The 20752-nt window shown below is 42.7% G+C and overlaps 1 protein-coding gene across 1 annotated transcript in view; it reads right to left on the bottom strand.

Annotated features, from left to right (window-relative positions):
• Positions 1-20752, bottom strand: part of LOC139530320 (protein inscuteable homolog) — a 95973-nt gene that overhangs the window by 50054 nt on the left and 25167 nt on the right. The gene's annotated exons all lie outside the window — the stretch shown is intronic.

The raw sequence follows: 20752 nt of genomic DNA, 5'->3' as shown, positions 1-20752 counted from the left end.
GTTCCTCTCTGTTCAGGGGTATCAAGAGTGCGGTATTGTCCAGATGTGGGCATAATAAACAGTTTCTTCCCCACGTTCAGACACACAGTTGTCAATAGTGGTGGATATTTAAAAAAGCATGACAGAAATTTTTTTGGGATCCCAGTCCTCAGAGCAGCATTCTGCCCCTTCAGGAGATAATGTATGAGAGACTGGCAGCATTCTCCATCCAGTGGCGTTTCACCATGGCTGATGAGGACAGTGACGAGGGGGTAGAGTCTGCAGATCGCTGTGCTCCTATTTTTTGTGGCGTCATTACGTCAATGATCCCCGAGGTCATAGCGCCTGTCTTGAGAGAGGAGATTCAGGTGGTCCCTGTGTCAAAAGTACAGAGCGGTTGGTACAGCCAGTACTTCTTAATTCCCAAGAGCGAAGGAATGTTGCGTCCCATCCTGGACTTCAAAATGCTCACACTTCGCCGGCTATTGCAGTCGGTGCGTCCCAGCAATTAGTTCACGTCCATAGATCTGAAGGATGCATTTTTTTTATGTGGCTATACATCCTCCCCACAGGAAGTTTGAGGTTTAATTTTGAGGGTGTGGCGTATGAGTTTCTGGTCCTGCCTTTAATTAACCCTTTAACTGGCACACCAAGAAAAGAATATCTTAAAAAATGTTTGTCTGCAAAACATGTATTTAGACTCAGTATATGCCATAAATTTAAGAATTTTGGGTTTGCATTACATAAAATTTGATGGATAATGCATCGCAAACTTCTCAACCAGCTGGTTGAGTTGCGCAATTAGAGTAAACACATTTTGTATTGGAATTTGCATAGACTTAAAAGATCTCATAAATTATTTAAGAATTTACATTGTCTGCTTCATTTACTTAATGAAGATAGGCCTAGTTAAATGAGGACTGATATAATATATTCATAAAATATAATACATACAGTGGGGAGAACAAGTATTTGATACACTGCCGATTTTGCAGGTTTTCCTACTTACAAAGCATGTAGAGGTCTGTAATTTCTATCATGGGTACACTTCAACTATGAGAGACGGAATCTAAAACAAAAATCCAGAAAATCACATTGTATGATTTTTAAGTAATTAATTTGCATTAAAGGTTCATATGGCAGCCACCTCGGCATGTCATGAAGAGATTGACGGCTCTACCCTGGGGTCTCATCCTCTGGTGGGGCGTTTCCTGAAAGGCATGCGTCGGCTCAGACCAGTGTCTAAGCCTATGGTACTGACCTCAGCGACCTGGCTTTGATCCTTGACACTGTGTGAGCCTCCGTTTGAACCATCTGTGGACCTGAAGGTCCTTTCCTACAAGACTACCATACTAATGGCCTTGGCGTCGGCCAAGCGCATTGGGGATCTCCACGAGCTATCAGTACACCCTTCCTGTTTGGAGTTCTCACATGGCGTAGGGTGCTTTCTAAGCAGCGTCTTTCTTATTGGATTGTGGAGTATATCTCCCTGGCATATGACAGTAAATGACAAGGGTTGCCTAGCGGTGTGTGGTAACCCTTAATCCACTAGGGGTGTGGCTGCTTCTTCCACATAGTTCAGGGGCATGATGATTGGTGATATCTGTGATGCAGCGAGTTGGGGTTCCTCACATACCTTTGTGAGGTTTTATCGCTTGGATGTAACTGCTCCAAGTGTGGCTCATAGTGTTCTTCTGGCTTGGTCCGGGAGTGGGTGTTAGGCAGTGCGGAGGTTGAGCATTTATTCGGGTTACCAGAGTTCCCTATGGATTTGAGACTTGGGCTACCTGGGAGTGCCTGAGAACACAGTTTCCAGGTCTCTGCAGGTTCCTGTGGGTTTGAGCCTCAGCCTGCCTTGTTCATCGATTGGTCGATAATATGCAGCCACGCGTGTGTTCTTCACCAAGTCACGACAGGGTTTCTGTTTTGGACTTGCGGTTCCTTGCGGTACGTGTTCTGACATGTCAGGCTCGCAAGGTAAGTATTGTTCTTGGAACCATGAGGTCTATGGACTGTCAGTGTGCATCGCAGAGTTGCAGCAGGTTCTGATTCCCTATATGGGCTCTGACGGTTCAGGCCTCATGAGGCGCTGACAGTTCAGGCTTCTCGGGTAAGTTAAGCACATTCTTACTCCTGAACCTATTTAGGCTTGCCATAACAAAGGGGTTGAATACTTGACTCGAGACATTTCAGCTTTTCATTTTGAATTAATTTGTACTTTGACATTATGGGGTATTGTGTGTAGACCAGTGACACAAAATCTCAATGTATTTTATTTCCATTTTAAATTCAGGCTGTAACACAACAAAATGAGGAAAAAGTAAAGCAAGGGGTGTGAATGCTTTCTGAAGGCACTGTAGTAGCTCCGCTACCATCTAGAAGGCAGAGACAGTACAGTACCCTGCCCTGAACCTTAGAGATTGCTGGCCTATGTACTGTACATACTGTATTTAAGTCATGACTCATCCTATATAACTACTGCTGTACACACATTTTCTATTTGTATACTGTCCATACTGTCTATACACACACCATTTACATAAATATATATTTATAATCCGGACTGACATTGCTCGTTATGATATGTCTTACTTTCTTGTTCTTTTTTAAATTTTATTGTGGATTATGTGTGTATTGTTATTGTATTGCTAGATATTGCTGCACTGTTGGAGCTAGAAACATAAGCATTTCGCTACACCTGCGATAACATCTGAAAGACGGTGTACTGTACACGACCAATAAACTGTGATTTGATTTGTGACTTGCACAACATGGAACTATTAGAACGCGTCAAAGCTCTGACATATTGGTCTTTTACTGACTTGAAATGATAGTGCTGCTGAGGTATTTTCCTAACGTTCCTCAGAAAGCATGTTTCAGTGTTATTTTCAAGTCTAAAAGGAAATCTGAGTGTCCCAAATGGCTTCCTGCCCGTGCTATGGAGAATGTGGACGGCTCAGGTGCAGAAAACAAAGGACACTTCTGTTTTAGCCGTGTCACATTTGGGGTAGAATAACAACCGCCTAGTGGCTTGTGTGTCTAAGGACTGCTGAGGGAAATCACTCAGGTGTGCACTCTAATTTATTGTGGCACTTGCAGTTTGTGTGTGTGGGTGTGTGTGCGCGTGTGTGATGTCTTATGTAGTATCCATCTCCAGCGTGTATTATCAGCCCCTGCATTGTACATGAGATCCATCTTGCTAATTCACCACAAAATATTCAATTCCTTAACAGTATGGGGTAGCAAGCCATGTGACATACACTGCACAAAAGGTTTGTACTGATTACTATAAAAATCCTGAATGTCGGCCATTTAAAAAACTGAGCTACCGTACAGTTGACAGAGTCACTGAGACACCACACAGTCGTTGCTATTTTCCTTTATTTGGTGTAAGATACTGTAAACAGTTCCAGACAAACATGTCATTGTCTGCAGGCCTCAATGTCTGTGGTCTTAATAATTGCAGAGTCACAGTTAGCAATACATTTTCAGGACTTTTTAATGCTTTGTGGGGGAACATTAAGCCCTTTTCAGTCTCTACATGAAACCACTGCCTGGATTCAGCAATTGGGTCCACAAGCCAAAAACATAAAGCAAAATACAGCCCTATAGAGCTCCTCATTAGTTTGCCAGAGGAAGTAAAATAGCATATAACAAAAGAAGAAATGGGATACTATGCAGTTTAAGAAGAAAGAAGCAAACCCACTTACCATCTAATAAAAAGCTTTAAGTTCAGAGTGGTGATAGACAAATTCCTCAAACCAATCCCACAGCCCTGTTTTCCCTTGGGAGAGTGGGTTCCCAGGAAGTATCTAACTAGCGCAGCCATCTGACCTCCCTGGCCTTTAAATAGACCTGATATGCCCAGTATGGGCGACTAGACGGCATAGTGTCCTACCAGTCCTCTAATTGAGCTATGAGAGGAGGTTCACAGGAGGAGACTGTGGTCACAACCTCAGCTACGGGGCTGTCATCGGGAGGGGAAGGCCTGGGAAGGATGGGTAGGATGGCAGGGTGGGTGGTGGGAACATGACGGAACTTCGCTCTGCTCTGGCATTCCAGTCCCACACACAGTGGGCTGTCTCAATGTGGGCCCTGTCCTCTCAGACCCACAGGGCAGCACTAACAGAGCCTGTTCACAGCGACTGAAGCAGCTAACAAAAGCTATAGGCATGCTCGCAACAAAAGATAGTTCTGCTGGAACAGACTACAGTAGCACTATGGAACACATAGTGATATAAACACCAGCATGGTGGGCACGGGTGGAGACGGTGTTAAAAGAAACAAACCAGTATATCAAAAATGCTGCTAGCTACACTATGGCTAAGCAGATTGACACCAAATAGTCAACGACCAAATAATCAGTGGGCTAGCTGGTACACGGAACAATCTGCCCTAGGTTGAAGAATATTGCAAAGATCAACAGGTTCTTTCCAGAATCAAAAATCCCCTCTAGCTGATATCTCAAGTGAGTCTAAAAGTAGAGCATTCCCCAGATAACGGTGGTATTTTTGGTTTGTTAGCTTTTTCCCAAACTAGCGGTCCCCTTATTTCAAAATGGGGTCACGAGAGAAACTGAAATAAAATGTAAAGAAATTGCGCTTGGTTCATAGAACCGGGGTTATGTCAGTAATAAACAGAGCAGTTCTGTTCTCTTCCTACAAATATGGCTCTACCTTTTGAACAGTTTAAGCTACAAAATATTATAACCCCATCACTGAAAGATAAAAACTGTTTTGCTCTACAATGCCCACAAGCCGCATAGGAGTCAGAGTGGACTAAATCAGACTGGGGGGAAAAGAACATCATCAATGATAACTTTATTTTCTACACAGAAGATCATACATAATTATTGCCTGATGATCTTCTGAACTTCCCAATACCTTTCTGATTGATTTCAGTCATACTTCCTTCAGGTTGAAATACTGTCAAAAGTTCTGTCAGACTGATTTGTAATAGACTGTCATAGTCCATTGGCCATTGATTACATCACTTTTTTTACATGGTGGGGTCATGAAAAATTATTTATCAAATTGGGGTCACGGGCCGAAAATGTTTGGGAACCCCCTGAGTTAGCTGATGGCTTGCCAATGCTAACAGAGGGGGAAAATAGCTAGTTATTTATTTTAGGCCCATGGACTGCGGTAACTGCTGGTAAGTTTTAAACAAATGTGTATGAAATCCCTGAGTATAACTATTAAGCTATCTAACATCTATTCAAACTACAGGTTCTAGGCACGTTTATACAAATATTTCGGTCAAATCTGAATAAACAAACACTGATAATCAAAGTAAACACATTCAGTACCTTAGTACAATTGACCACCCCGCCATTTTTGAATTCTCAAAATGGTTCTCAGACATAGCAAGACACCACAAAGTCTCTACAAACCTCCGGTATAAGAGCTATCCCCTATGCTTCTTCTTCTTCTTTGGTATATGACGGTCTGCAAACAGATGTTATAGGTGCATGCCGCCACCTACTGTAGTATGAATTCATTATACTTTGTCAAGAAATTGCCCTACCAACTAACCCGGCACCTATTAAAACCTCACCACTATACCACTACTTTGGCCCTATCTGATCCAATTCCAGGCCAGCAGCCTGGGAGGACGGGACACTATCGTTCAAAACATCTTGTAACTCTTCTGCAGTAAAATCTTGTACACCCAAGTACTTCTCCGCAGCTGCCACCACAACATCTATCCTCTGTGATTTACGTTCCATTCCTGCAGTACAATTGACAACCATGACCATGAACGCCAAAAAACGAACCTTACTGAAGCACATGTTATTCCTATCACTCTTTATTGGCCTCGGCCTACTCACAAGGGTCCTCTTAGAATCCCATCTTCTGCACTTCTCTGATCCTGGCAACCTCAACCTACCTTTCTCACACCGGACACCTCTGATCTCCAGCACCATGGGTACCCATTCAGTTAACACACACACCTTTTTCCACCAATACTACACATTCCTTTGTCTCATGTTCTCCTGGACATTTCTCACATCTAGGAATCTCCATCCTACACACTGCTGCCACATGACCATAAGCTTGACACCTAAAACACTGTAATGGATTCAAGACAAACACACAAGGGATAACTGACTTTATCTGTTAAAGACTCTGCATCAAAACTCAGTAGTACAGACAGTGTCTTCTCTGTTTCACCACGCTCTCCACTGGGTCTGCGCCGCACCAATTGGCGGGCGTCACAGACACCGGGAATCTTCAACTTCAGTTGATCCTCCTCAACACTTAACGCCACCCTAGTTATCACTCCTTTTAACGGCGCCCTGCTCCGGAGAGGAAAGCAAGTCACAGTTCTTGTCCCCAGTCACGTGGTGTGGTGCGCACTCTCCCTCTGGACAGCAGAAACGCAAAGAATCTACACGATTCCACTTCGAGTCACTTTCACCAACCCAACATTCCCCAACCTGCTTTCCACCCAACCTGACACCACATATGGATCTGCCAGAAGACAAGGATCCATTCTCTCCAACAAAATCTAACTTCTACTGGGCCAGAATCATCTTTGTCATCATCAGGAAGAGGCTCAAACTCAGCGGTCTTCACCGCACCTGCCACCGCAGTTAATTCATCCTCACTCTGGTTCTGTGTCATCCACCACTCCATATTCACTCAAAACATGTTCCACTTTTCTTCTTTTTTTCTGTCCACCATCTTCTTCTTCATCAGATTTTCCGGAATGCTTGTGGATTCCCCCATTCCATATTTACTTATAAAATGTTCCACATTTCTCCTTTTTTTCCTGTCCGCCATCTTAACTTTAAAGAGAAAGTGCCACAATATATCAGAAGTCTGATTCACTGAGGACAAGTTTCACTTGTTTTGTTGAAATACTTCTCCATTCGTCGAGCAAGGGAGAATTGTGAAGCTTCATATTAAGAAAATAAAATCTTTGATGTTGTTGGAGCTCAACTCTGGTAGAGCTGGGGTCGCAGCCCATTGACACAAGCAGAGAACATACAGTGCATTGGGAAAGTATTCTGACCCCTTTCCTTTTCCACATTTGGTTACGTTACAGCCTTATTCTAAAATGGATTAAACCATTTGTTTTCGCTCATCAATCTACACACAATACCCCATAATGACAAAGCAAAAACAGGTTTTCAGAAATGTTTGCAAATGTATTCAAGTATTCAAACCCTTTGCTATGAGACTCGTAATTGAGCTCAGGTGCATCCTGTTTCCATTGATCATCATTGATGTTTCGACCACTTTTATGGAGTCCACCTGTGGTAAATTCAATTGATTGAACATGATTTGGAAAGGCACACACCTGTCTATTTAAGTTCCCACAGTTGACAGTGCATGTCAGAGCAAAAACCAAGCCATGAGGTCGAAGGAGTTGTCTGTAGAACTCCGAGACAGGATTTTGTCGAGGCACAGATCTGGGTAAGGGTACCAAAACATTTCTGCAGGTCCCCAAGAACACAGTGGCCTCCATCATTCTTGAAATGGAAGACGTTTGGAACCACCAAGACTCTCAAAACTGAGCAATCGGGGGAAAAGGGCATTGGTCAGGGAGGTGACCAAGAACCCGCTGGTCACTCTGAAAGAGCTCTAGAGTTCCAGTATGGAGATGGGAGAACCTTCTAGAAGGACAACCATCTCTGCAGCACTCCACCAATAAGGCTTTTATGGTAGAGTGGCCAGACAGAAGCCACTCCTCAGCAAAAGGCACATGACAGCCCGCTTAGAGTTTGCCAAAAGGCACCTAAAGGACTCTCAGACCATGAGAAACAAGATTGTCTGGTCTGATGAAACCAAGATTGAACTCTTTGGCCTGAATGCCAAGCGTCATGTCTGGAGGAAACCTGGCACCATCGACTACGGTGAAACATGATGGTGGCAGCATCATAATGTGGGGATGTTTTTCAGCGGTAGGATCTGGGAAACTAGTCAGGATCGAGGGAAAGATGAATGGAGCAAAGTATAGAGAGATCCTTGATGAAAAATATTTCAAATATGTTCAACCCCCAATTTGCACCATTTCTGTAGAATCACCCATAAACTGCCATTCTGTGCTCTCGTCCTCCTCATATCCTCTCCTGCCCCTCTTTCTCTCTATCCCCTTGATTTTCCCTCTTCTGTGTCCTCCCTTTCTCTTCTGCTCTGTTTATTTCCTCCCTACTTCTATCTCTTCTCCCCCATATCGTCCCCCCCTCTATTTCGCTCTTTGCCATATCCCACTATCCACAAGTCTCCCTCGGAGAGAGAGAGCACACTGAGAGTTGGCCTCTACCTGGCTCTGGATGACCCCCCTCCCCTCCCTTCTCTGCCATGGAGATGGAACTCTCAGAGTCGGAGAGCCTAATTAGCCCTGACACTCCTGTATAGTGACTCACTTTGCACAGGACGCATCCTCCCTCCCTCACTCCCTTCCCCTCCCCTCCTCCCTCGCCTGTCCCCTCAGCTCCACAGTTCTTTCAACCTACAAAACAGGAAGCAGCGGCTTTCGATAACAGCTACTTCAACAAAAAACCTGGACCCCCCTCCCAATCACCTCCCCCAATGCATTCTCCCGCCCACTCCTTCCCAGCATCGCTCCGTGCGTCTCAGCCTCTTACATCTACGACGCTCCTGAACTCTATCCGTCAGCATCCCCAGGCAGGCAGAGGCATCTCTCGGGAAGACGTCAAAACGTTCTACACCTTTTTGTGTCATTAGCTGCACGGTAAGACCGCCTGTGGAAATGGTTAGTGCCATAGGTCCTAAACTATAATAGGTATTGTATCAAGTTATTCTTTGATAGCGATAAGGGAATTTTTTTAAGTGCACTTGTAAGACCATATAATAGGCACTTGGTAAAAATACAGTGCGCATGAGATTATAAGGTTCTAACCCAGTGTTTCCCCAATTGGCCATGGGGACCCCAAGCACTACACAGCTGATTCAAATGATCAACTCATCATTAAGCTTTAATTATTTGAATCAGCTGTTTAGTGCTAGGGTAAAAAACATAATGTGCACCATTTGGGGTCCCCATGAACGCTGCACCAACCCTTTACATGAATTAGGTGTGCTTGCTGAAGGCAAGTTATTTTTATTATTATTTTATTTATTTAGAAGAAGAACAAAATTCACCCTCAGCAGCCTCGCGGCTGTGCCGCAGTCACTACTAATAACACTTCTATTACATTAACTACCACTACTACCACCACCACTACTGTCACAGTCCCCACTACTTCCACTACTAGCCCACTATAACAAATCTTGAACTGTTCAAGCTATCCGTTCCTATCGAATCAATCAATCAACCTTTCCCTCGACCTACTTCTTCAACTATAATCAGTCACCACCATTACTATGGCAGACACTTATCACTACTATTTCTTATTTCAAAAGTGTAAATATTTTAAAACAAGCTAGCAAGCACACAACATATTTTTATCTTCAGGAAATGTACTTCTCTAGTTCTACATTCTTTTCAAGTAGACCATATTTGAATATTGTCAAATATATCATAAACCCTTAGTTGTCAGGTAAAGTTTTCAATTGAATGGAGTGCATCTCCTCGTGCACCGGAAAGCTCTGATTACGTGAAGCTAGGCTGACTGCGGGAGCTGTCAGTGCTTTCCGTGGAAGGTCCCTTACTCGGTTTGACTGCTCTGTCTGAAATGATTGAGTGGCACTTTGAAGGCTATATTATTTTGACAGGCCAACTTAAAGGCCTCATGTGGGCGATGGGAGAATTAATAAAACATGGCAGTGTTGCTATTTCAACAAAAGCCAAGTTTAGACAAACTGTAATATAAATAGGGAGACATGTTGAACGCACACAGTGGATTGTTCACTTCCTGGATTTCACATTGCACACCATTTTAATAGAAAACTGAGAAATGAAGTGTCAGAGAACTTCTCAAAATACAACTTTATTTACTTTACTGTTCTTTAGCAGGTTTATTTGACAGGGACAATGGTCATTAATCAACATTTACGTAAATGTGCCAAAGTTAGCCAGCTGTCTAATTTCAACGGTAGTCTTTGGACAGGAACATAAAAGTACTTCCTGTTGTTTGGAAAGAGTGATGTTTAAATATTTGTTGTTTGGTGTGTTTGAGAACCGCCCTCAAAGTTACGTATGAGTAGAATAGTGCAGAGCAACAACACAAAAAAATCCCTGTTGCCCTTTAAGCCCTCTTAGATCTACAGTGCATTCGGAAAGTATTCAGTCCCCTTGACTTTTTCTACATTTTGTTATGTTACAGCCTTATTTTTAAATTGATTAAATAGTTATTTTTCCTCCGATCTACACACAATAACCCATAATGACAAAGCAAATTTTTGCAAATTTATTACAAATAAAAACTGAAATATCACATTTACATAAGTAGTCAGACCCTTTACTCAGTACTTTGTTGAAGCACCTTTGGCAGTGATTACAGCATCGAGTCTTCTTGGGTATGAAGCTACAAGCTTGGCACACCTGTATTTGGGGAGATTCTCCAATTCTTATCTTCAGATCCTCTCAAGCGCTGTCAGGTTGGATGGGGAGTGTTGCTGCACAGCTATTTTCGATGTTCCATCGGGTTCAATCAATTGAATTTACCACAGGTGGACTCCAATCAAGTTGTAGAAACATCTCAAGGATGATCAATGGAAACAGGATGCACCTGAGCTCAATTTTGAGTCTAATAGAAAAGGGTCTGAATACTTATCTAAATAAGGTATTTCTGTTTTAAAATTTGTATACATTTGCTCCAAAAATATATATACTGTTTTTCGATTTGTCATTATGTGTTATTGTGTGTAGATTGCTGAGGATATTTTAAAAAAATCAATTTTAGAATAAGGCTGTAACGTAACAAAATGTGGAAAAAGTCAAGGTTGTCTGAATACTTTCCGAAGGCACTGTATAAATTATTGTTTTTGTGCTGCCCCTTTCAACTTAAATATGTTTATACAACGGGTGGGTCTAATCCTAAATGCTGATTGGTTTAACACTGCATTCCAGCTCCTGTCTATTCCACAAGTTACCACAGGCTATATCTATGATGTTAAAATGACTATTTACTCTGTTCCATCTGACTGCGCAATCCACTGTTTCATCAGCCCAGCCAAGCAATTTATAAACTTGATCTCCACTATAAAAAGCATCTAGACATTATTTCACATTTCTTTCAGACTAACATTCAGTTTTCAACAATGGAGATTTGCATAAACCTAGTTGTCTTTCTCACAGACATTTGCAACATTGTTTCAAAATTCAAATCCGATCTCCAGCTGTCCCATAGTAATGAACGAGTCGGGATGAGACAGACAGGCAGGCAGCGTTTCTCAGCCAGTTGAAATCATAAATCATTTGGCCATTTTTATGGATATATACAAAGAAATGTCAATTGTAAAAAGGTCAAACAAAACAAAGTGCAGCTAGTTTGCAGTCTTTCCATCTTCTGTCTGAAGTGATTGTGTTAGCTGTCTTGTTGGCTACCTCCTCTGAACAACAGTGTCCTGACGAGTGAGCACAAATCGCGCCTCATTAGCTCATTGTTATGGATGCATCGAAATAAATGTCACTAGAAAACAGCTTAAACAAATGCAAATGCAGCTACTTTGCTGTTATTCTGTCTGACTGTAAGTTAGCCGTAGTTGGCTAGCTAGCAAGCAAGGGATAAGAACATTGCCAGCCAGTATGGCAATGGAACATTTAGAACGAACGACTGGGTCGTGTCCATAGATATAGAACAAAAAGACTGAACGACTGAGTCGGGTCTCTGGCAACCGAACCGATAGGACGAACGACCAGCCATCTTGGGTAGCAGCCTTAGATTTGTGTTAGGACTATCTATATCTTGTGGAAAGATGAACTAGTATGAATAAATTCATCAAAGTAACGTTTTTAATGAAAATATGTCAATCATTATTTGGATATGTTGGTAACCCGTTGTATAAAAGTGATAATGCCATCAAAGCTGACGTTTGGAGGATATATTGGCAGGGTTTGCCGGCCAACGACTTCGTCTCGGGCCTAACACCCGTGCCAATATATTCTCCAAACACCAGCCTCTCGGCCAAATTGGTGCTTGTTTTAGGTCTATAAACATGGGTGGGGTACACTTCCGGTGAAATAACCTGACAAAGATCCTTGTAGGATCGAAACTCTGTTTGTTTATTAATAAAGGTACGGGGTGGAGCTCATTAGGCTCCATTTCTTTTTTAACTACTTTTTTCATCCCTGCACCGCACTAAATGATGTGTGTTTGATCAAACTTGACTAATGAATTAAAACATATCATGATGTAAATAGATTTCCAAAGTTTGGAGACTTTTTTGAATAGTTTTTTTATTGGGGACAGCAATTTGCATCACTTCTATAGAATCATCCATATAGGGAAACCAAGTTTCATTGGAGAGACTACAAGAAAACAAGTGTGTGAATAGGGGAATAAGGGATGCAAGAGAGGGAAACAGAGGAGAGAGAGAGAGATGAAGCATATTGGGAGGTATATTATAAAGTAAGGTATATGAGCCCCTTTCTGCCTAACTTAAGTGGCCCATTACGGAATGAAAGAGAGAAAAAGAGCCTGCTATCAGAGAAGAGAAAGATGGATGTCTGACATATTAAGTGTGCGTGTTATCCCCAGCTGACAGGTGGCACAAAGTATTAACTTTCTTCCTATCACTCTTTTCATTTCCCTCTCGTCTCTCACGCATCGCTCACCTCACATGTATTGTACGTATCACGATTGTTTCATCAACTTGGTCTCATTTGTATTTGTATTTATTAAGGATCCCCATTCTTCCTGGGGTCCAGCAACAAACATTAAGACAGTTACAGTATGTAGAGTTTAAAATATTACATCTTATCATGTTTATGTGTGTCTATGCCTGTGTGTCTCATCACAGTACCCACTGTTCCATAAGGTGTTTTTTTATCTGTTTTTTAAAATCCAATTCTACTGCTTGCATCAGTTACCTGATGTGGATTAGAGTTCCATGTAGCCACGGCTCTATGTAGTACTGTGTGCCTCCCACAGTCTGTTCTTGATTTGGGGATTGTGAAGAGACCACTGGTGGCATGTCTTGTGGGGTATGCATGGGTGTGCGAGCTGTGTGCTAGTAGTTTAAACCGACAGCTCGGTACATTCAGCATGTCAACACGTCTTACAAAAACAAGTAATGATGAAGTCAATCTCTCCTCCACTTTGCGCCATGAGAGATGTACATGCATATTATTCATGTTAGCTCTCCGTGTACATTTAACTTCTTATGGCTGCAGGGGCAGTATTGAGTAGCTTGGATGAAAAGGTGCCCAGAGTAAACTGCCTGCTCCTCAGTCCCAGTTGCTAATATATGCATAGCATTAGTAGTATTGGATAGAAAACAATCTGAAGTTTCTAAAACTGTTTGAATGATGTCTGTGAGTATAACAGAACTCCTATGACAGGCAAAAACCTGAGAAAGAAATCCAACCAGGAAGTGGGAAATCTGAGGTTTGAAGGTTTTTAACTCATCGCCTATCGAATACACAGTGGGATATGGGTCAGTTTGCACTTCCTACGGCTTCCACTAGATGTCAACAGTCGTTAGAACCTTGTCTGATGCTTCTACTGTGAAGTGGGGCCGAAGGAGAGAGGAATGAGTAAGATCTGCCATGAGCTGACCATGCACTGACCATGCGCGTTCACATGAGAGGGAGCTCTGTTCCATCGCACTTCTGAAGACAATGGAATTCTCCGGTTGGAACATTATTGAAGATTTATGTTAAAAACATCCTAAAGATTGATTCAATACATCGTTTGACATGTTTCTACTGACTGTTACGGAACTTTTTGACATTTCGTCTGCTTTTAGTGAACGCGCTTCCTGACTTTGGATTTGTTTACCAAACACGCTAACAAAAGTAGCTATTTGAACATAAATGATGGACATTACCGAACAAAACGAACATTTCTTGTGGAAGTGGGAATCCTGGGAGTGCATTCCGACGAAGATCAGCAAAGGTAAGTGAAGATTTATAATGCTATTTATGACTTTTGTTGACGCCACAATTTGGCGGGTAACTGTATGCCTTCCTTTTGTGGCTGAACGCTGTTCTCAGATTATTGAATATTGTGCTTTTGCCGTAAAGCTTTTTTGAAATCTGACACAGCGGTTGCATTAAGAACAAGTTTATCTTTAATTCTATGTAAATCATGTATCTTTCATCAAAGTTTATGATGAGTATTTCTGTTATTTGATGTGGCTCTCTGCAACTTCTCCGGATATTTTGGAGGCATTTCTGAACATGGCGCCAATGTAAACTGAGGTTTTTGGATATAAATATGAACTTTATCGAACAAAACATATATGTATTGTGTAACATGAAGTCCTATGAGTGTCATCTGATGAAGATCATCAAAGGTTAGTGATTCATTTTATCTCTATTTCTGCTTTTTGTGACTCCTGTCTTTGGCTGGAAAAATGGCTGTGTTTTTCTGTGATTTTGTGGTGACCTAACATAATCGTTTGTGGTGCTTTTGCTGTAAAGCCTTTTTGAAATCGGACACTGTGGTGGGATTAACAAGAAGTGTATCTTTAAAATGGTGTGAAATACTTGTATGCTTGAGGAATTTTAATCATGAGATTTCTGTTGTTTGAATTTGGCGCCCTGCACTTTCACTGGCTGTTGTCATATCGATCCCGTTAACGGGATTGCAGCCATACGAAGTTTTAAGGGACAGCCGTGCTGACCTGTTCTGAGCCAATTGTAATTTTCCGAGGTCCCTCTTTGTGGCACCTGACCACACGAGTGAACAGAAAATAAAGCCTGTAGGACCTGTCTTGTTGATAGTGTTGTTAAAAAGGCATATCAGCACTTTATTATGGACAGACTTCCCCCCCATCTTTGCTACTGTTGTATCAACATGTTCTGACCATGACAGGGTTACTCCAAGCAGTTTAGTCACCTCAACTTGCAACATTTCCACATTATTTATTATAAGATGTAGTTGAGGTTTAGGGTTCAGTGAATGATTTGTCCCAAATACAATGCTTTGAGTTTTTGAAATATTTAGGACTAACATTTTCCTTGCCACCCATTCTGAAACTAACTGTAGCTCTTTGTTAAGTGTTGCAGTGATTTCACTCGCTGTAGTAGCTGACGCCTATAGTGTTGAGTCATCCGCATACGTAGCCACACTGGCTCTACTCAAGGCCAGTGGCATGTCATTAGTAAAGATGGAAAAATGTAAGGGACCTAGACAGCTTCCCTGGGGAATTCCTGATTCTATCTGGATTATGTTGGAGTGACTTCCATTAACCTCTCTTGGGTATGTGAGACGTTAGCGTCCCACCTCTTCAACAGCCAGTGAAACTGCTGGGCGCCAAATTCAAATACAGAAATACTCATTATAAAAATTCTGAAAACAAAACATATTTTACATAGGTTTAAAGATTAACTTCTTGTGAATCCAACCACGGTGTCAGATTTAAAAAAGGCTTTACGGCGAAAGCATACCTTACGATTATTTGAGAACATAGCCCACTAGACAAATCATTACAAACAGTAACCAGCCAAGTAGAACAGTTACACAAGTCAGAAATATAGATAAAATTAATCCCTTACCTTTGATGATCTTCATATGGTTGCACTCAGCAGACATTCATTTACTCAATAAATGTTCCTTTTGTTCGATAAAGTCTCTTTATATCTAAAAACCTCAGTTTTGTTTGCGCGTTTTCTTCAGTAATCCACAGGCTCAAACGCAGTCAAAACAGGAAGACAAAAAAATCCTAATTGTATCCGTAAAGTTCATAGAAACATGTCAAACGATGTTTATATTCAATCCTCAGGTTGTTTTTAGCCTAAATAATCGATAATATTTCAACCGGACAATAACGTAGTCAATTTAAAAGGTAAACAAGAAAGGCACTCTCTCGGTCTCGCGCATGAAAAAGCTCTGTGACACTTTAGGGTCCACTCATTCAGACTGCTCTTCCTCATTTTTCAGAATACAAGCCTGAAACAATTTCTAAAGACTGTTGACATCTAGTGGAAGGCATAGAAACTGCAATTTGAGTCCTAAGTCAATGGATACTATAATGGCATTGAATAGAAAACTACAAAACCAACAAAAGAAACGACTTCCTGAATGGATTTTTCTCTGGTTTTTGCCTGCCAAATCAGTTCTGTTATACTCACAGACACTATTTTAACAGTTTTGGAAACTTTTGAGTGTTTTCTATCCAAATCTACCAGTTATATGCATATCATATCTTCTGGGCCCGAGAAGCAGGCAGTTTAATTTGGGCATGCATTTCATCCAAAATTCCGAATGCTGCCCCCTACCCTAGAGAAGTTAAATAACACCCTTTATGTTCTGTTGGACAGGTAACATTATCCACAATAGAGCAGAGGGTGTAAGCCCATAACATATACGTTTTTCCATAAGCAGACTATGATCAATAATGTCAATAGCCCCACTGAAGTCCCCACTGAAGTCTAAGAATATAAACTCAGCAAAAAAAGAATAGTCCTCTCACTGTAGCCAGTTATGGAGGGATAAAAGTCTGCTGAAACGTTCAATGCCACAATTTAGGGATGGCACAGGGCCAGATATTATGCAACATTTGTTGGTGTCAAGCAGAGACCCAATCAGTACTTTAAAATCCATCTTCAGCTGTTCTGAGCTGCCCTTTATAATGTCATTGAATCCCACATGAAATATGATAGACTCAATTTCCTGATGCTGGTTTAAAATGTTTGGGTGCAGCTTATTGATGTTCTGTACTTGTGCTCCTGGATAGCACAAAGTTTTTTGCTCCAGGTACTGAGACATTTCTCACTATAGAACAGTCCAATACAACAAGAAGAGAATGGAGAAATCCGCCCATTCCTACCCCTCACACAATTCGCTGAACCTTTCACGGGCCCACGAGAAGTAGGATAGCGTACAACAGCTGCTCCTGGCGATAGGTCCAGACCTCCCACAGCAAGCAGTGCCCCACCAGATCCAGAAAGAGGAAAAGGAGCCGAACTCGATGACGAAGCCACTGCTGGAATCAGTGTAGTTGGAGTCATCACAGCTGTCGCAGACACAGGCAATCCCAGCGATGAAGGCACGGGTAGATCAGGCACCAGTGCAGCGAAGCTATTCCTTATGTCAATCTGATCCGAACCTCTTGCAGCCAATCCAGACCTCCTAGCAGCATGCCGCTGCCTTCGGTTTCCACGACTTGTGATATGGGACCAGTGCTGATTGGAATAATCTTCTTGCTGTTCTCAATCTACTCCTCTACAGGATGGAGGAGGAGAAGCAGATGGAGATGACTTCCTTGGATGGTAAGTTCCAGGTAGCACAGGCCATTCGGATAGGGACAGATGACAAGGCGGGGAAACATCCATCAGGCCCGAGCGGCGTCCAGCCACAGGAGATGAGAACGGGAAAGTTCCAATTTGGGTTTTCCCCATAAGTTCGCACAAAATGGAGATTTGCTTGCTTAGGATAGCCACCGCAATCCTGTAATTCTCCGCTAGCAAACAATTGCCGCATTGGAACTCCGGATTGTCAATATTGTCCCAGACAAGAGTGTAATAAACACAGCTTCTACAGCGCTGAAAACGTTTGTTAGCTATTCCAGGTGAAGCGAGCTCCATTGCAACCTAGCTAGCTGGATAGTTGGTAGCAGGTGTGGACAAACACTTATGAACAAAATAAAACAAAATCAAACATAGGAAAAAACAGGCCGGAGCAACAGGTCGAGGCGCAGGAGGTACCCGAGTTAGCTACATTTATTGTTTCCTAGTGAATACATGCATTCCTTGTCTGACTTTACATGGATGCATCTGATGTCTCATATTTGTCTCACTCTGGAACAGTCTCTCTTTACCTGCATAATCCTGTCTCTCCATTTATTTATTTTTAAATATATGTATTTTAAGGAATTTTCAGATTGTATTGAACAGGTAGAGAGGTTGACAGATAGCGAGAAGTTGTGTCAAACGGCAGTAGGCCGGATTTGAACCTATGCCGACACTGTTGACGTGACGGAGGCTGCAGCATGCTGCTAGACCAGCCAGGTCACTTTCCTTCACTGCCCTAAATAGCTTTCTCTTTTGCAATAAAGGGAAATCAGGGTTTTCTGGCCTTTCGATTGTGACAATTTTGTAACTCTCTCACACACACACATAGAAAACACAATCTTTGCACACCGCACAAAAGTTCTAGTTCTACTTCTGGCTACACACAAAAGGTCTGTAAAAACAAACTGTAATGAGGCTTTGGAGAGAGTCCCGCAGATTTGGTTTTCTCTTGTATGCCACAATAATTCCTAATTGCCCTCTGGAGCCTTGTTAGTCACCAGTTTGGGAGAGGACGACTCAACGCTCCAGTCAGAGATTGATTTGACTAAATAAGAGGACATCCTTGTATGGCCAAGTCAGGCCGACAGTGGTCTACCAAAAACCATGTGAAGTATTTGTGCCCCGGAGAATATTTTCCAAAGGCATTGTATCAGAGGACTAGTGGTCTGCTGCCTATAGTGGTCTGCTCTCTTCCTAAGATCTCATAGCAACCTGCTCTCCTTATGTAACTCGGAGAATGAGATCAGCCTGGTTCAGGTTACATAGACACGCTTGTGCACACACAAAGACACAGACACAAATGCATACACACACACACACACACACACACACACACACACACACACACACACACACACACACACACACACACACACACACACACACACACACACACACACACACACACACACACACACACACACACACACACACACACACAGACAACCATACAAAGGCACATGAACACAAGTGTGCTCTGAGGTCAGCTGCTCTGTTAAACGTCACGCTAACAAGCATAGACAGATACGCTACAAATTATGGAACCTCTGCTTCAAAGTGAGTGTAATCTCAAAGTGTTTCCCAACCATCTCATCTGCTTAGACACCAAGAGCCAACGATTCACCCTTTTTTCCAAATTAAACTCGGGCCTGTAAATATCCCAATAGCTTTACCACAAGCCTGCTAAAACAAACACACCGTCATTTTAATACTTAACGGTCAATAATAAATAAAAAATCATTGACTTTAAAAATAGTGGATGATGTAATTGCCATACCTCCTGAAAGATGACCGGCAAGCCAAGAGAAATATCCAAGTGCATTCTAAGATCCCCGTCCATCGAAAATCAAATCAAATCAAATTTATTAGTCACATACACATGGTTAGCAGATGTTAATGCGAGTGTAGCGAAATGCTTGTGCTTCTAGTTCCGACAATGCAGTAATAACAACAAGTAATCTAACCTAACAATTCCGCAACTACTACCTTATACACGCAAGTGTAAAGGGATAAAGAATATGTACATAAAGATATATGAATGAGTGATGGTACAGACGGCATAGGCAAGGTGCAGTAGATGGTATAGAGTACGGTATATACCTATGAGATGAGTACTGTAGGGTATGTAAACATAAAGTGGCATAGTTTAAAGTGGCTAGTGGTCCATGTATTACATAAGATGGCAAGATGCAGTAGATGATATAGAGTACAGTATAAGAGATGTGTAATGTAGGGTATGTAAACATTATATTAGGTGGCATTGTTTAAAGTGGCTGGTGGTACATTTTTACATAATTTCCATCAATTCCCATTTTTAAGGTGGCTGGAGCTGAGTCAGTTTGTTGGCAGCGGCCGCTAAATGTTAGTGGTGGCTGTTTAACAGTCTGATGGCCTTGAGATAGAAGCTGTTTTTCAGTCTCTCGGTCCCTGCTTGGATGCACCTGTACTGACCTCGCCTTCTGGATGATAGCGGGGTGAACAGGTAGTGGCTTGGGTGGTTGTTGTCCTTGATGATCTTTATGGCCTTCCTGTGACATCGGGTGGTGTAGGTGTCCTGGAGGGCAGGTAGTTTGCCCCGGGTGATGCGTTCTGCCGACCTCACTACCCTCTGGAGAGCCTTACGGTTGTGTGCGGAGCAGTTGCCGTACCAGGCGGTGATACAGCCCGACAGGATGCTCTCGATTGTGCATCTGTAGAAGTTTGTGAGTGCTTTTGGTGACAAGCCGAATTTCTTCAGCCTCCTGAGGTTGAAGAGGCGCTGCTGCGCCTTCTTCACAACGCTGTCTGTGTGGGTGGACCAATTCAGTTTGTCCGTGATGTGTACACCGAGGAACTTAAAACTTTCCACCTTCTCCACTACTGACCCGTCGATGTGGATAGGGGGGAGCTCCCTCTGCTGTTTCCTGAAGTCCACAATCATCTCCTTTGTTTTGTTGACGTTGAGTGTGAGGTTATTTTCCTGACACCACACTCCGAGGGCCCTCACCTCCTCCCTGTAGGCCGTCTCGTCGTTGTTGGTAATCAAGCCTACCACTGTAGTGTCGTCCGCAAACTTGATGATTGAGTTGGAGGCGTGCATGGCCACGCAGTCGTGGGTGAACAGGGAGTACAGGAGAGGGCTCAGAACGCACCCTTGTGGGGCCCCAGTGTTGAGGATCAGCGGGGTGGAGATGTTGTTACCTACCCTCACCACCTGGGGGCGGCCCGTCAGGAAGTCCAGGACCCAGTTGCACAGGGCGGGGTCGAGGCCCAGGGTCTCGAGCTTGATGACGAGTTTGGAGGGTACTATGGTGTTAAATGCTGAGCTGTAGTCGATGAACAGCATTCTCACATAGGTATTCCTCTTGTCCAGATGGGTTAGGGCAGTGTGCAGTGTGGTTGCGATTGCGTCGTCTGTGGACCTATTGGGTCGGTAAGCAAATTGGAGTGGGTCTAGGGTGTCCGGTAGGGTGGAGGTGAT

The sequence above is a fragment of the Salvelinus alpinus genome, chromosome 9 (genome assembly GCF_045679555.1).
Source record: "Salvelinus alpinus chromosome 9, SLU_Salpinus.1, whole genome shotgun sequence".
Taxonomy (NCBI): domain Eukaryota; kingdom Metazoa; phylum Chordata; class Actinopteri; order Salmoniformes; family Salmonidae; genus Salvelinus; species Salvelinus alpinus.
Note: the sequence above shows the minus strand (reverse complement) of the source record. Positions and strands in the feature narration are given on the sequence as shown.